The sequence below is a fragment of the Gallinula chloropus genome, assembly GCF_964237585.1.
Source record: "Gallinula chloropus genome assembly, chromosome: Z".
In the NCBI taxonomy this organism is placed as follows: Eukaryota; Metazoa; Chordata; class Aves; order Gruiformes; family Rallidae; genus Gallinula; species Gallinula chloropus.
In genome coordinates, this window is record NC_140089.1 from 45,783,463 (window position 1) to 45,801,547 (window position 18,085).

Consider the following 18,085-nt stretch of genomic DNA (forward strand, 5'->3'; position numbering starts at 1 on the left):
CTAAGCAGAAGTAATAGAGTCTGTATCTGTATCCATGCAATCTGTTTCTTCCTCACAAAAGACACTGGTGAAAAAATCATTTCACTAGGATACTGAAGGAAAGATACAAGCACAAGCAGGTATGTTCAAAAGGAGACATTGAACAGGAGACGTTTGGAAAACAACAAACCTTCCTGTGACTAACAGATGCTACTCTCTTAGCCCTATAGCGCACCAGTCAGTCCAAGGCCATTATCTGCCTGCTGTGCATAGCTTAAAGCAAAGCAACCACGGAGAGGATAGGACTGTGCAGCATTTACACCAGGTTAGGGCTGAGAACAGATGACAGTGAGCTAGCAAAGCAAAGTTCTCAAGGAGTGATGACCAGCCTTTTCTTGTTCATTACAATTATCTTTCAGCCAGAGCAGTTCCTTAATCTATTTCACCAGGCAGCCATATAGGCACCAGAGCTGGCTCAACAAATGGCCTACAGCAAGGGAGGAGTGTGGGGATGGTCCCTTGACAGCAGCCCACACCAGGAGCCTGTGTGGAAATGAACAGTTGCAGATGAGAATTTAAAGATTTGGAAGGCTGATAAGAAGTCAGAGGAGAAAGAAATGTGGCCTTCATCGTCTGTAATAAACTATCAAACCACTCCCGTCGTCCTTAAAGTACTATTGCTATTTTGCAGTGTAGACCAACCAATCATATGGATTGTATGTAGAGATGATCAAAAGAGCTGTGTAAAATTCTACTGTTTTAAACATCAAGACCACATAAGCAACCTGTTGCTTTTCACTAAGGGCCTGTTTCCAGGCCAAGCCATTGCTGAGACCATCAGAACCCCCTAATATTTCTTCACCTGTAGTATAGTTAAAAATTGAATCATTCATCTTCTGAGACTGATTAATTTTAGCTACTGCACTTCAAAGATCACCCAAATGTTAGTGCAGGGAATCTGTTATATTCTGCTCATTCGTATCTCTGTATGTCTGTCATGAACTAAGGGAACCAGGGAAAGTGTGTGAAAATGAACACCATTCCTCTCCAACCTCAGGAGCTGGCAGGACGTGTAGGGAGAGCGTTTCCACTCTTAGGTGGCATGGCACTGCAACTAGTAATTTAGAGCATCAAAAGATGAGGAGAATCATCCCCTAGAAAAAGTATAGAAAGCAACCGTTGTCATCAAATCTGGCAGAACAGATATATCACTGCAAACAGCATAAGGAAGTAAAGCAACAGCAAACTTTTCAGATGCATCTGAGTCCTTAATCAGAATGAGCAGTTGCATACCTTCTTCTGATCACTTTATAAAAAAAAAAAAAAAATTAGATCTAGTCTGTTTATTTTTCATCCACAGAGTGGGTAGTGTAGCCTGTGTAAAGGCTTTGTTGCCTTCCCCATGGTTTTTTGTGCCTTCCCTATGCCTTTTTTGAGTCTCATTTTCTTTCTGCAGTTGAGAAGTAAAACTTTTCCAACTCTCTCTTCTGTCTGTGACAAAAGAAGCAGTGCCTTTAAATATGGGAACAAAACCCCCAAGCTCTTTTATTCAAATGAACATACATGACTCTTGGCTTTCCAGGTATATTTCGGTTCCTTGCAATGGTTTGTGGAAGTTATCTCAAATCTGGTTGAAATCAGTGAACAGCCAGACTACAGAATTCTGTACTTCCCATTTCTTCAGAAAACCAAGCTAAAAACATGCAGTCATCTGCTGTAAGACACAGGACCGATGAATGCTTTGTAGGTACAGCATTAGTGTTGAGCAATTTGCTCTCTGCCAAGAAAGACTAATTAATAGATCCACAGTTTGCACAGAATGTTATTTATCCTTGTTGCATTCACTTCCCCATAGCTGCAACAGCATGGTGTTATCCAGCAACACGCCCGGGAATGGTCATTTGCCCTTTTACAGGCAACCTGTGCAGCCAGAAGTGCTGTTGCTCACTAGCACCACTTTCTCCAGGTAACAGAGTGGTACGTAGCCTAAAGGGGGTATGGGTGGTACGTCAGTCAGCAGCTGCCCAATGCAAAAAGAACGTGCACGTGCTGAAGAGGCCAAATTATTTTACTGTGCGACAACCGCCCATCTAGGGGTGTTAGTAGCTGAGCTGTGCTGGTGCCAAAGGACTCTGGATCCTTGTTCTTGATCCCCTGTTTCTGAGCATTTATTCTCCCCAATACTGCAATGATCTCTGATAGCAAGTCACAGGTGGCAAACAGCACTGGTGTGTCTGTCTTGCAGTAGCCACAGGTTTAGCAGTAGTTTAATGGACAGAAGTTCTTTGTATGTAGGCACACAAGCAACTCTCAGGTGCAGATCTTGCCTGAAGATGGTTATTTCTATTTCTGGTGGGCTTTCTGCTTCACAAGATGCCTTACTGCAGAAGGCTCTGTGTGTCTTCCTGATGGTTAACATTGTGTTGATGACTGCTCATCCAAATAATGAACAGGGCCTAAACAGCCCCATCTTGCCTGAGTCATAGCCTATTTTTTTTTCCATGACCATCTCCACATAACGTGAGTTTAAAAAAATCCAGTTGAGAGATGGAAAGTATTGTGAGCAGACTTTAGGAGCAATATGATTTGTTGTTGTGAAGCGACTGTGGAAGAGTACAGTTAAAAATTATAAACAGAGTGATAAGTCTTAAGCTTCTTCCAAGCTGTGTCTCTGTTAAAACTCACACATTCATCACTGAAAATCTCTGTGGGACTGATTTGGTTTTTAAGCAAACCCTCAGTAGTAAATCCCTCAAGTATAATTTTTGGCCAGAGTACCCTAAAATGATGTAACCCACTCTTTTCTGAAAATTGCCTTAGTACTACTTGCCTACATGTACTTACTTGATCTTCAGATCCCGTGTCCTGGACCTCTAAAAATACTGCCCCAGCAGAGTCTGCAAGTGAACGCTGGGCTAAATCCTCAAGACCTGCCACTTTACACCATTCCATCTGGATTAAAATATACCCAGATTTTAACATGGGGCGGGAAAGTCTCTAATCAAGCTGACTTTCAGACAACATTGCAGAATACAGATATAAAGAATATATTTCATCCTACCCTCCCTGTGTTACCTTTTGTAAGTGCTGCAGCTGGCCAGCTTTACTTCCTGAGGCTGTACATACTCCGCTGACTCTTCTCTGTCTCTGACATTACATCTACTAACTACTGTGTTCTTCCTGTCCGCCCATTCAAAGTGGGACTTTGAAAAAAAAGCAGAGGTTATCTGCTCCTAAAACCTGCCTAACGAGGGATCTCTAAGTTTTCTGATGAAGACCAGCAGCTTGTCATCCACTCATTACTCTGGCATGTAAATACACTGAGGGTGACCAAGGGAACGGGGAGCTTGCTGCTGCCAGGCTTCTGTCGTCGTGGTAGCTGGAGGCACAGTGTGCTTGCTGATGTGTCCGCATGGAGAGTGCAGGGTGAAATACGCTAGTGCACGCAGGGCTGGAGGAGGGAAGGATGCCTTTTAGCTATGGTTGGTGAAAGCCCTCTGGACTATTTGTTCATGGAAAGCTGACAGCAAAGTGTCAACAGTGATTCCTTCCCAAATCTCTGCAGAGAGGACGTTAACTGGTGAGACTTGCTCAAGGCAGCCAGGTGCAAAACACTAGTATTTGAAGACTGCCTCATGCATGCACGTACTTAACCTACGATTAGCTACAAGATGTTAATATTTAGAGTATTTGGGAACTCGAGGTTAACCTGAGACCACGGTGTAGCATAACTAACTGCCTGTACCAGAAATGTAGCAAGGTTTTGGTGTGTTCTGAACCTGCTGGTATTTTTTGCTTCCCCCTTCCCACCCCAGAGGAGGGCTTTGTACCCATGCAAGAGCACAGGATGCCGTTGCACTTGGCTACTCAAATTGCACAATAATTATAGAAATTAGGCACAGTGCTTATCAACCTCCTGTTTACCCGCAGACTTCTATTCTGCTGACCACAGAAACCTTCACAGTAGGTGTGCTACCTGTGCCAGTACTTACAGGTGTGCGTGAATGGCAGCTTGCTTCAGACCTGGGTTAATTTGTTCTGTATTGGCCTACATGGGGTATTGAAGGGTTTCAGAATTTAATAAGCTCAGAGGAAATAGGCAGGCTCAAGGAATTAGGTTGTGAATGTAGCACTACTTGAATCACTCCATTTCAGCACTCTTTTATAACACTCATTTTCTTGTCAAGGAGTTTGAAATAATTTAATCAACATGTATTTCTGCTCCTATTTAGGAAGCCACTTAGCTAGTGCACTTACCGTGCGATGAATGCTATAACACTAATGCACTAATCACAAAGAGAATATACATAAGACAAAGCAAGAATTGTCTGTGAAAACATTTTTTTCCAAAATAGACTTAGTAAAGACATTTTTTTTGAGCTCTATATATAAAAAAGAAAAATCAGCTTCACAGCTCATCTTCTGTTAATAGCCCATGATTTCCAATGTGTTGGTAGCACAAGTTTCTATTTTATCAGACTGATTTTCTAACCTTGAAAGAAGTGTTTGTTTCTTCAGTCACCTAAACAAACTTTGACATTTCTTTTACCCTCTTTAAATGTATCACTCTGGGAAACTTCTTGGTTAGGAGGAATAGGAAAATTCACTATACAAAAAGAAATTCCCAAAGGAACCACAAGACAAATACCGCTGGGTCAGTTGTCTTTACACCAGGGGCAATGGTGTTTACTTGTGCAGGTTATTTGGTGGTAGGGTCACACATATGTCCTCTCAGTGTCATTTGTGCAAGTGCTCATGAAGCCACAGATTAAGTAATTGTGGAATATATCCTGGTTAAACAAACCATCTTTTTCTTTTGGTGTGGGTTTATTTTTTTTTTTTTTAAGGGCTTATTTCCAGCTTGGCCCAATTATCGACCCAGTTCCTTCCGGGGTCCCACAAGGAGGAGTACCAGCTTAACCTGTGCAAGGTGGGAGGGTGGGAGTGGAACGTCTCTGCATTGCCAAAGGAAACACATGTGCAATCCATTGCCTTCCCCTCTGCCCGGGTCACTGGAGCACTGCAAGGTGACTTTGCTCCTTTTAAAGTCCCATAACAGTGTAAGGAGCAGCGGGGTTTCTTTCAATGACAATCCAGTGCAGAAAAGAATGGCCCTTCTGATTAAACACACGGGCAGGCACGGCTGGTCTGCTGCAGTGTGTGTTACGTGCCTCAGCATTCCCCTCTCCTAGCCTTCAGCTGTCTGGAGGAGGATTTTTAAAAAGCAGAATCCTACACCCAGAACCAAATGCCTTCCTGAATACCAAGTTCTACACACGGCAGTTGTTCATAGCAGCCACATTTTTATGCGTTTGCGGGAATAATGTAGTAAGCATAATGTAAACATGCATCACTCTTTTGGCTCAGCGTTCATTCATGACTACTCTCATCGTAGTTGTTGAGCTGCAAAGCGGTGCCTGGTTTTCCCTTGCAGACACCTCCACAGTAATTTCCTTAGGAAGTAAGCTCACTCTCCCCCATGGAAGGGTTTTCAGATGGGGGGAACTCCTTTTGGTACCAGTCGCTGAAGACGGGCCTGGAGTACACGGGCTTTTTACTTATTTGAACACCGAAGTATCTCTCTGGAACAACTCATCAGCTAATGAATTATTTTTAAATGTGGCTCCTAAATAGCAAACACAATATTGCTTTACTAATGGTCTCCAATTAATAGACATTATAAAAATATAAAGAGCAGGAATGGAAAAGTCATTAAAAGAGTGGCTTTTGGCTTCTTTCATTCGGGTGAAATAAATGGGTTATATTGCTGCTGTTATTACCAATACTAGACATAAAGCAGATTAAAACAACATATGTTTTCAGTACTAAGCTCTGACTTGAGATGTGCATGGATGGGGGCTCAAAGCAAAATAAATGTGTTGCTGTCAATTTGGGAGAATATCAGCTTGTTTGACAGTCCTCTCCCTGTACAGCAGAAAAATCAGGGGACACCATGCCCTGGGGTCTATGCAAACGATGATCAGGTAGCTGCAGGAGAGGTGTAACTTGAGTTGTAAAGACCAGCATAGTCATTCCACACCCCTCTCCCCCCCTTCGCCCCCCAATATTTTGGCTCCATCTGTGCCATCTATTTAAATAACCTTTTTCCTCAGAGCAGGAGTAAACAGTGCTGCTCTAAAAATGCTCCTAAGGAGCATTTATTTACATAGTGATGTATATCCGCAGTTACTAGGTGAGGTGAATGCTTCATTCAGGCCAGCACTGGTACCCTAGCTACAGAGCCATTTACGCACAAACTGCCCTGCTCAAGATGTTTCTTGCACCAGGGTAACCTGGAAATAGGTTATTAAGCACACTGGTGTCTTTGACGACAGCTTTAAGATCTCTGGGATACACCACTAAAGCGGGGCAGAGGGGAAATACCAAACCTTCCCCAGCCCACAGGATGCCACCTCAAAGGCAGTGATGCTAGTGGGAAGTCTCAGAGGGATAGCCTGATCAGGGGCACACTGGCCTTGGCAACCATGTAGAAGTCAAAGGGTTTGTCTCAGAGGAACAACCTGAGAGGAGGTAGCTTCAGAGAATTTTACTCTGAGTCTTAAAGCAGTAGTAGAACTAGTAAATTCAGAGGGATACATGTAGCACATAATAACCAGCTGTGTCACATCCCCCCTTCCCAAGGTTCACACCTGAAAAATTGCTGCCAAGCTAAATCATGTAGAAGGCTAAACCACCTAGAAATGCTGTTTCCAGAGGTTAAGGGTTGCTAACTGCTGGCCAGCCTCTTGGCAAGGTCTGACCCAAATTCAGAGGTTAAGTCTCCAAAAGGAAAAAGGTCAAAAGAGAAGATGTAAGGCAATTCATTATCAGAAGAACACACAACCCGGGAAGAGCTCTTCTGTCACTGCCTCCCTCATCCTGCAGATAAACTGCTTGGCTGCAAATGGCAAAGGTGATAGAAGAAAGGCTGGAAGAAACGGTAATTTCTGTAATCGGACAGGAGCTGTCTGCGTGACAGTGATGAAAAGCTGACTCCGGGCCTTGAAAGTCTCCTCACCCTGCTAATGTCTGATCTTTTCTTGCCCACAATCACTTTCTGGGCCCCTGTTTCCCAGAGCAGCTTCTTTGCTTAGCTTATGCCGCTTTACACCTGTAAAATAAACCCCATTGAAAGTTTGCAGACAAGTCAAAATTGTGACAAAGAAGTTTTCTTCAACAAGAATGGGTATCTCTTCCAGTCCTAAGTTTACTTCTTCCTGAATTCATGAAGGATATAAAACTTCATTGCTCTTACTGGAACAAGAGTGTGTAGGCAAGGCTGTGAACTCAGCCAATGAGAGTGTGCGTACATAACGGCAGCTTCAGTAAACAGGGGCTGCTTTCATCCATGGAATGATGTTTTCAGGAGAAGAAAATTAATGTTATATGGACCGTTTGAGATCTTTAGATAGATCTTGAAATTTTAAGGTTAAAAATGCCTGTGCTAAGGGAATGGCTCAGGCTTACGTTCTTAAAAATTACAAAGCTCATATAGTTAGTTTTATTTAACTACATTTCTGGTCACAAATATTTAAACCTAAGTTATTCAGCCACAGTCTAGCTTTGACAGTGTGAACAGACTGAAAAACAGATGCCATGTATGTAAGCATACATAAATGTTTAAGTATATAAAAAGTAATAGTATTAAGTAGTAAATGCCGTTGTCAGAAAAAATCATTATTAAAATATAAAACTGATAACCAGTTTAATTTATGATGCCTAACCATCTTTTGAAGCCTCAAACTTGTAAAAGCCTATATTTTTAATTACATACATTTATAAATATGTAGAGATTAAATTAATGAATCACTTTTTACATTGTGTGTTTCAAGATTCTGGTTTATATGTTCCCTCCCAAGCCTCTACAGCTTTAAGCGGAGTGAAAAATATGTGGTACCGTTTTAAAAGAATAAGATACAGAGAGGAAGTCAACTTGTAGAACAGCAGCATTTCAGTGTGAAACTGCCAACACAGTTACTGTCTAATGCCTATATTTAATTAAACCAGGCTGTGAGCATAACAGAGAATGCAACTTCTATGTTTTTGAAGATGGTCCAGTGTGCATTCCACATGGACGGTGTGTGTGGTCTTTTCATGGTCAGAAAACAATATTCTTCTTCTCATGTCCCATGTTTTCTGTGGTAATCTTAGATGGCTGTGTACTCCATCCAAATGCTGAACAGTCATCTGTTTGCAGATTCACGATGATACTCTACACAGTCCAGCATTGCACGTAATAAATACTCTGCACTTGGTATTATACTGTAAACCGACTGTGAAAGCTCTGTAGATGAGCTTGTCATATCCACCCTTTAAGATTAGTGGGTTTATTTTGGTTTAGGGGGGAAAACACTGTTAGTAATGATTTACATTTTCATATATGTGCTCTAAATCCCGCATTAACGGTAAGTTGGAACAGTTTGCTCATCAGTTCTTTCAGTCTATTTGTGAAAATACTGGCAAAAAACCCCCACCCAAACCAGTCGAGAGGGACTAACGGGGGGTTCTGCACCACCAGAGAAGGAATGCAGAGGGTCAAGAACATTGTTAAGCCAAACAATATTTTCCGGAGTACTGAAGAACCATGAAATCTGGAAACAGACTGAGTAAGCTTTTAGAAGACTGGCAACTCGCAGATAGTTCAGATTTTGTAATCAGCTTACTTATCCATTTGTTTCTTGAAAAGTTAGGTTGGGATCTTTGGCGATGGTGTACTGTAAGACTTTACAGTATCTTCAGATACCATAAAGATACTTAAAGTTTCAGTGTGGAACACCTGGGCCGGGGGCCTCAATGTAACATTCCCTACCCCCCGCTGCCTTCAGAAGAGATTTACTTTTGGTTTACAAGTACCAAGTACAAGTTTACAAGTACAAGCTACAAGCAGAATAACTTTTCAGCGAAGGCGGGGCCCAAACTGACAGCTACTGCTTCTCGTGCTGTTACGAGGCCTGAATTACCATTGTACTCTCCCTTGGCTAACACGCTGGTTTCAGCCATGGCTCCCTTTCAGGGAGGGAAAAGAGTGGAAGAATGGAAAGCTATTTGAAGACGCAGCTCTGCCCTTTCTGGACAGTCAAGACAGAGAGTGATAGCTGGGTATTCATAACTCCAGAGAGTGGTTCATCCCTGATTCATACAAGCTGTTCCCTTCAATGAAACAGGAAGAAGCCAGCACAATAGAGGTTTTTCAGAGTGCAGGAACAGGGAAGGACCTAGCACCACCAGGCAATAAACTGCAGTTATTATGAAAGATGTTATGAAATAGTTTGTGGTTCTAAGATTAATTTTAGCTTAAGCTTCAACTTGAGAGCAGTTGCCAGGCTCTGATGCTCAAACCCTCATTCTCTCAGTCACAAAATGGGGGAAAAGCAGAGCATTTAAAAATCCTTCTACAAGCAGCTGCACTCCTGCTCACCTACACCGTGACCCCACTGAATCTCAGGGGTGCAATTTGCAAAGGCTCTTGAGTTTCCTAGCTATGGAGTCCAGTGCTGGACACAATACACCCCAGATAACACAGGATTTTATGTAGTTTACAGTCACTTCCTGGTCCAACATGAAAAGTGCATAGGATGGGGCTTCCTCCATTACTTTTGTGGCAGATGGACATGTTAGTCCAGGTTTTCAGTCATCTGAAAAAACACCTACTTGTGAAGGCACAAGGAAGATTGTAACGTATTTTTTGTTGTTAGGCCTTTGGCTGTGGTCCTATCTGTAGCTGTAGTGTGGATGAATGTGGAACCTATGCATCTGTGTGCTCTCACAAGACAAAAAAGGACAAGTTAACCAATGAACTCAAACACATTTTTATAAATATGGGACAATTTTTGTTTTGATCTCTCATCTATTCTTAAAGAATAATACTAAAAAAAAAATCTTGTAGAGGTATAACCTAACATTGCCTTAAAGGTTTTTTTTTTTTGATGTGACAAACTTCTCTCTGTCCCTAACTGAAATTTGGGTCTTGGCTTTCTTGGCTTTTCTTAGTTTATCTGTGGTATTAAGTGGAAGTGTTTTTCGGATCAAGTGGCAGATTTTGTACAATGTGCTGTGGTAACGCTTTCCAACATATTTGCTATCCAAAGCAAGTCACCTTTAAGAATTATAGCAGCCTGAAAAGAATATAGTGTGATTACAACTGTGGCTGTTTTGTCTTGCAAGTGTTCATTTTTTCTGTCCCTCCCTCAAATTCTTTTTGATAGGAAAACAATAGAATGAGCCATTCTCCATAGGAAGCAACTTGTTGCCAGAATGAAGCAGTCCAAGGAGTAGCACTCATGCTAGATAAACATGCTTGTGGCTGCACAGACCAGGGAAAAAACAGTATGAAGTTGAGAACCTCAGTATCTTGTTTTCTAACTGGCAAGAAGGAAAACCTGGCTTACAGATAGGCTACGTAGGAACTAAAAGATACTTGGCTGTGAATGACAGAAGGTTAGAAAAGCAGGCAGGAGTACACAGTGATAATGGTAACAGAGAACAACAACATCTCAAAGAATTAAAAATTTCAGGAGAAATAGCTATTTTCTGGCTGTGCTCATCCTTAAAATAAGATAAGGGAGCAAGCAGGCACATTTCACAGGAATGCCTTCACAGACTTCTCAAGGGAAGAAACACAGAAGGGTCAAATAGTTCTAGAGGACCAAATTCTCAGTGCTTTTCAATGCACCTCAGTTAGGTGTCACATGTCATTGGAAGGACAGCCAGCCAGTAACACAGAAGGTATGATCTGCTGAATAACTATGTGTTTTGGGTTTGTGTTGTAAAGTTTTGGTAGCTCTTGGGGGTCTTCAGGAGTGGCTTCTGAAAGAGGCTGCTGGAAGCTTCCCCTACATCCAACAGAGCCAATGCAAGCTGGCTCAAGCAAGTTCTGCTACTCTTCTGAAGGTCCTGAGGTACTTCCAGCTTCGTAGGACCTCATCCTTGTGGCAGGGCAGGTGTGAATATAGTTCTCCTCAGACCTTGTACCTCCAAACCAATGGAATCCTGGAGGTGAATTAAGGCGCCTCCCTGTCTCAGGTTTTTCTTCCAAAGGAAGCTGGAGAGTGACCACTGCACAGCAGAAATTCTGTCAGATCTCAAACCAACATGGAGCTAGAAGGCAAACAGAAGAGGTGCCTGTTACCATACACGGCGTGGGTGTGCCTGCTCTACACTATGTACAGCTACTCTATTTTTCGAGTTTCGGTGATGAATTTTTGCACTGAAAAGCATCAAAGATCCTCCTCCCTCCCCCTCCCAACAGAAGAAACCGTGTATAAAGAGAGTGCCGAATTCTCACCTGCAGTACAGATCACCTTGTTCAAAGCTCTGCAGCTGAATTTCGCATTCCCCAGGGGTAATTAAAAATGCATATTATGATTTCAATATCACGTAAGATCTACCCTATCTACCTGTAAGTCTCTATGCTGCAAGATTTTTGGTTCAGCTCTGCGTTGCCTACATGTGAGCAGGGAATGGTTTGGTAGCTGAGTTTGCACAGATGGTGAGGCATCAGTCAGCAAAGCATTAAGACTACGTCGTAAGGCCTCTGGGGAAAGGACCATATTTTAAATCAGTGTTTATATAATGCCCTGCATAATGGGAAACCAAATCCTCTTTGAATTCCTAGATGCCATCAAAACATGCCTGTAAGTGTGTATATATTACACACACATTATTTATGCATTATAGAAGGACTGAATGACAACTAAGTAAAAGCCAGATTCCTTGTCCTTATTTACTTAGGGTGGGATTGTAAAGAGTGCTGGGTCTCTTTCTGAAATTCTATTCTGAAGGGATAATTTATTAGACAATGGATATATGAGAGCAAATTTTCTGAAAGAAGGGAGCTGATTTTATAGGATGCCTATCTGCCTGTAGCTATGCCTTGAGCTAGTGCAAGCTTACCAGATCCAGGAAACCCTTTAGTCAATAATCTGTGTGGATTTGTGAACTCACCATTATAAATCTCAAACTGAGAAGGAATGAGTTTTTAAGTACTTCAGGTGGTATCTGGGTGCATCTCTGATGCTAACAAAACTTACGTGGAGCTATGAGAGAAAGGAAGGCTGGTACATCACAGAGTTTCTTAGTGTACTTTGCTGGCTGGCTGGATTTCTTTGGATCCAGGCTTCTGAGAGCTGGATCTGTGATCTGTTCCCAAGGGAGTACAGATTAAGTCTCAAAGATGAATGATCCATCATAAAGTCTTTTATCTTGGAAATGGTGATTTGAATGGTAAGCCCTGAGGCAGTAATAAAGACAGTAACAAACACATAGTAAAACCCCTTTATCTACACAGACTCTGAGAAATAAAACAATGGTTTTGTTTCTTTTCTTACTTGGTATATATGTTTACATGCATATGTATGTGTTTGTGCATATCTACAAAGGTATATATACATAAATGTGTGTATTTTTCAAATGCATGCAGCCTTTAAGCAAACCAAGCCTTTCTTCCTTGGCCCAGCTTCCTAACTCCTGTTGCAGTCCAGTGTCTGAGGTTGGGATGCTGTGATAGCTGTCAGAATGACCGGCATTTAACAAAGACTGTCTTCAGCAGCCATTTCTACCGTACTAAAATGGAGCACATTATGTCAGGGGCCACCCTGGTTTCATTGAACTCGAAACCACTACAGGGACTGAAAGTGACTCCGAAGCTGTGAGCATAAACCTCTTTTGTTGTGCATGTGTGTGTTACCATGTCATCTTTCGGGATAATCATCCAAATGTGGTGCCTATGGAGATGTGGCTGATTCAATACTTGTGCTCCCGGGTGGTCAGCCTGTAATTTAAAGATTCACTGGGCTCACGAAGATAGCCACAAATGGAACAGTAACCATAATTACAAGACGTTGTTCCACTAATCCATGGTTAACAAATGTTAGTTAAAAGATAAATAAGCCTTACACAAGCATTTCCTGGAGGTGTATGAGACTTGTGTTTTCATTTGTTCTGGTTTTCCTCTTATTTAGGGAGGGGATGCAAGCAAATAAAAAAGATTTTGCAATCTAATTTTGTTTCAACTGTTAGAAATCACTGTAAGTCTTTGAAGTCGAATTATCTTTTAAAAATACCCCAACTATTACTTTTTATTTATGATACCGAGGAACAGTGTAATTGTTTTCCAGGCTGAGTTTCTATTAACATCTGTGTTATTTGTTCTATTGTTTATCATATTTCTAATCTCCAGTGTTTATAGGAGGGAACAAGAGGCTTTTAGAATTTAGCACCAATCAAAAAAAAAAAAAAAGAAAAAAGAAAAAAGAAAAAAAGAAAAAATAAGGACTGATTTTACTTTGTAAAAAAATGGGAGCAATTGCTGTATTTTCAGTATACTTATCACATTTGTTCTTGTCACTTTTTCTGCAGACTACTTTTTCAGTTGTTATGAACTGTAACAGTTTTTCAGGATATAATTGCATCCATTTTCCCTTAGGTAACAAATTGTTCAGTGTTGGTGGAACTAAAGCAGGCCTGATTATACAGCAATGAAGAAATATAGGAATTTTATTACAAGCTCAACAGGTTAGTCACATAACTCTGCTGTAACCTACTTACTGGTAAAAGTCTCTTCATAGCTCCTAGCCGGACAGTCGTTTTCAGAATTTAGGAATGAAGATTTATTCTTTTCATTTTTGTGCTGTTTAATGGAACTTTGGATGTTCTCATTACCCATACAAATGTATAATCCTTTCTTGAATCCTGCTAAGCTCTTGGCCTCACACACAATTGGTATTCTGCCATATCCAAACATTGCTTATACCACCAAGGAACTATGCGGTTGTGCAGGAGGGATAGAGAAGCAAAGATTTTGCCCCTAAAAAGCATCTAAAAGCAAATAAAAGGGCTTAATCTATTGAAATTACTCAGTTGTTTAGGTCTTCTCTCTTAAACTTATAAACATTTTAAAATGTTGATATAAATTGTATATGCTAAAGAAAGTCTAGTCAATATACTCCACGTTAAGAATAAATATCGTGTATGTTTAGAGGGATTCTTTGTTCATAGAAGGCTCTAGGAAGAGGTCGTATTTTATTAGACAAGATGCTACAGGTGGAAAAAGCAGACAAAGCCTTCAGATCTGGCATTCCTTCTTACTGCTTCTAGCTCTGGGGTCCCCAGTACAAGAAGGATATTGAGCTCTTGGATGGAGTCCAGAAGAAGACCACAAAGATTCAGAGGGATTGAGCACCTCTCCACCGAAGACAGGCTGAGAGAGTTGGGCTTGTTCAGCCTGGAGAAGAGAAGGCTCCGGCAAGACCTTCTTGCAGCCTTCCGATACATAAAGAGGGGGTACAGGAGAGCTGGAGAAAAGCTGTTTAAAAGGGAATGTAGTGACAGGACAAGGGGTAATGGTTTTAAACTAAAAGACAGTAGATTTAGATTAGATATTAGATATTGGGAAATCCTTTCCTGTGGGGGTGGTGAGGCCCTGACAGAGGTTGCCCAGAGAAGCTGTGGCTGCCCCCTCCCTGGCAGTGTTCAAGGCCAGGCTGGATGTGGCTTTGGGCACCCTGGGCTAATGGAGGGCTCAGATTTGGCTCTGCGGGGCCAACCTTTCCATCTCAGTATTTTCCAGTGGGGCTGGAAAGTAGAGAGATTTATATCTTTAGTTTGGGTTTTGAAAAGTTATGGACACCAAAAAATTTATCCACGTGCTAGTTTCAATGAATGTCCCCAGTAATCATGGGTACTTCTTCATTGTATTGCTACTTGGGTATCATTTTTCCGATGACAAGACAAGAACTTTTGGGGAACCAACACTAGGGATAGCTTAACCTTAGAGCAAAGCAGGAGGATCTGGAACTTTTTTCTTTTTTTTCAAGCATCACCTAGTGTTAGGATCCAATGACCTTTCTTGGTGGAGCAGATAACATCAGGAAGAATAACAACATATTTAAGTGTCCTTCGTATGAGGGCAAAATATCATTCCCAGTTACATGAGCAAGAATGTCCAAGAAATTCCTGAAAATGAAGAGTTCATTCCAGCCTGCAGTCTGGGACAACTGAAATAATACATACTTATCTTAAAATCTTTTCTTTTTTAAACAGCAGTAATTTGTAACTTTTTAAAAAGGCAATGCCTAGGTATTTGGTTACCTACTCATACTTCCACTACACAACCCAACTCCATTTATTATAATTTCTGACTGACTTACAAAGCTGGAGATCATGTATGTAATGCCAGAAAAACTCCAGCCATTAAAGCTGTGACTGGAAGATCGGGTGGACTCAGCAAAACCCTTGGGTGGAAAAACTGCAATACAGATTTAGTAATGCCCTAGGTTTTTTAGGTCTGCATGATGGAAAACATGAACAAAATTAATATTAATAGTAGCGGAAATCTAGAGTGGCTTTCTGTTCTGTTCATCCTAGGTCAGTATTTTCATGTTTCACACACACTTTCATTTCAAAAGGAATTTAATTATCTTACATTATCTTGCAGATGGATTTTTATGAGAAAAAAGAATAGGAATATACTCCCTTTCTGTTATCTATTCAGCACTTAATTTTGTTGTTTTCCTTGTCCTTACTAATGAAAGAAACCCCAGGGCCTCTGTAAAACCAGACATTGTTTCAGTTAAAAGTCCTATAAATTCTGAAGTATTCTATTAGCTGTACATACTGTACAGTAGGTTGCTGTATTTTAGACAAATACAAAACAAGGTAATTTACATTTTACTGCTGTCCTTTGAGAAGCATGGTTGTTGGTTTTGGGTTTTTTACAAAGCATAGTAAAAGTGTGAGAATACTGAGTACTGCATATGCAATAATGAAAAGCATGGTACAGGCTTTTGTAATTTCCAATTCCATTATATGTTAAAATCAGCATATTTCAATCTGTAATTACACTTACAGTAAAAGACAATGTTAACTAAGATTATGGAGATTAAAGGCAGAATAGCTATCTGGCTTTGTTTAAAAGTTTTGTAGTAATTTACTGGGTTTTTTAACTATAGAAGGAATGCTATTTTTGTCTTGCAGTATTTATCTCATGGAAACTAGGATACATGTGTTACAACATAAAAAACAGCATTTCAGAATGTTCTGAAGCTGTCCAAAAATGACAGCTGAACAATGGTAGTTAAAGCTTGTATCAAGTTTTAAGTAAGGACAGGTAAAATCAACATTAGTTGATCCTGTTTTATGTATTTATTTAGCATCTTCATTAGCCTGGAAGAATGAACATGAATGAAGAATCATAGAATCACAGAATGGTCTGGGTTGGAAGGGACCCAAAGGATCACAGGGTTCCAGCCCCCTGCCACAGGCAGCGCCACTGGATCTACACAAGGTTGACCAGGGCCCCATCCAACCTGGCCTTGGACACCTCCAGGGCATCCACCACCTATCTGGGCAGCCCGTTCCAGCACCTCACCACTCTCTCTCTAAAGAACTTCCCCCTAATATATAATCTAAACCTTACCTTCTTTAGCTTCAATCCAACCCCCCTTGTCCTGCCATTATCTACCCTTTTAAAAAGTTGATTCCCCTCCTGTTTGTATGTTCCCTTCAGGTACTGGAAGGCTGCAATGAGAAACAGGAAGCTCAGCTCCCTCAGTCTCTCTTTGTAGAGGAGGTACTCCAGCCCTCTAATCATCTTTGTAGCCCTCCTCTGAACCCTCTCCAACAATTCCACATCTTTCTTGTATTGGGGGCCCCAGACTGGGACACTGCTCCAGTGGGGCATCATGAGAGCAGAGTAGAGAGGGACAATCCCCTCCCTGTCCCTGCTGACCACAAGAAGCTTTTAAGCAGAGTAACAGTCCACTCTTTTTAGACTTCCTATTACTAATGGCCATCACAACTAGCCTCTGTTAGCTTTAATCGAAACCAGACAAGAGGCTTCATATTTTGTTGGAGGCAAAAGTCATGTATCAAGGAGAGGAACAAAATGTCACAAGTTGTTGGGGGTATGCATCCTGGTTTGTTACTGTCAAGTACCCTGCTGCAACCTCCAGTAATCTACCTGTGAAACGTGGGAGAATCACAGAATCATAGAGGTTGGAAGGGACTTCGAGAGATCATCAGGTCCAAGCCCCCTGCCAAAGCAGCTCCCCAGCTCATATTGCACAGAGAGGTGTCCAGACGGGTCTTGAATATCTCCAGAGATGGAGACTCCACCACCTCCCTGGGCAGCCTGTCCCAGGGCTCTGTCACCCTCACTGTGAAAAAGTTCTTCCACATGTTGGTGTGGAACTTCCTGTGCTCCAACTTGCAGCCATTGCCCCTTGTCCTGTCTCCACAGACCACTGAAAAAGGGCTGGCTAATTCCCCCTGCATCCCATGCTTAAGATACTTATAGACATTAATTAGAGATACTTATAGACATTAATTAGATCTCCCCTTAGTCTTCTCAAGACTGAACAGCCCCAGTTTATTCAGCCTCTCCTCATAGGGGAGATGCTCCAGGCCCTTAATCATCTTTGTAGCCCTCCTCTGGACTCTCTCCAGGAGATCCCTGTCCTTTTTATACCAGGGAGCCCAGAACTGGACACATACTCCAGGTGGGGCCTGATCAGGGCAGAGTAGAGGGGGAGGATCACCTCCTTTGCCCTGCTGGCCACACTCCTCCTGATACACCCCAGGATCCCATCAAGACAGGACAGATGTCTTTGAAGGAGCTCTAAAAGATGGGTGCAATTATTATCTTCCAGAAAACATTCTTTCTCACCATTAGAAGACAGCAATGTTGGCCAGCAGTAGTGTTTTGCAGCTGTCTCATGACAGAAGTCTTCTTTTCTGTGTTCCTATCTCTCCCTAAACTCCTCAGCAGCGTGGAAAGGACCAGTTTCATCCAGTTACAGTTTTCAAAACCTCAGCTGTCAGTCCCAGGTCTATTCAGACAGTGGCACAGCTATAGCACAGCCGTAATTTCTCAAGATGTCTTGAAACTCTTGGGTAATACACAAGAAAAGCCAACCAACCTCAGGCTATATGTGACGTCTGCTCATGCTTCTGCACCCACACAAAGTTTTCCTCATCCCAACAATGAATGATGGTGTTCCTTTACTGTCCCTGTTTGGCCTATAGTCTTGCCTTGTACTCATGCCAATTTTGTGGTAAAGATTCAGAAAAGGATTCACTGATCAAACCCATGCCTAACTCAAGCTGCATT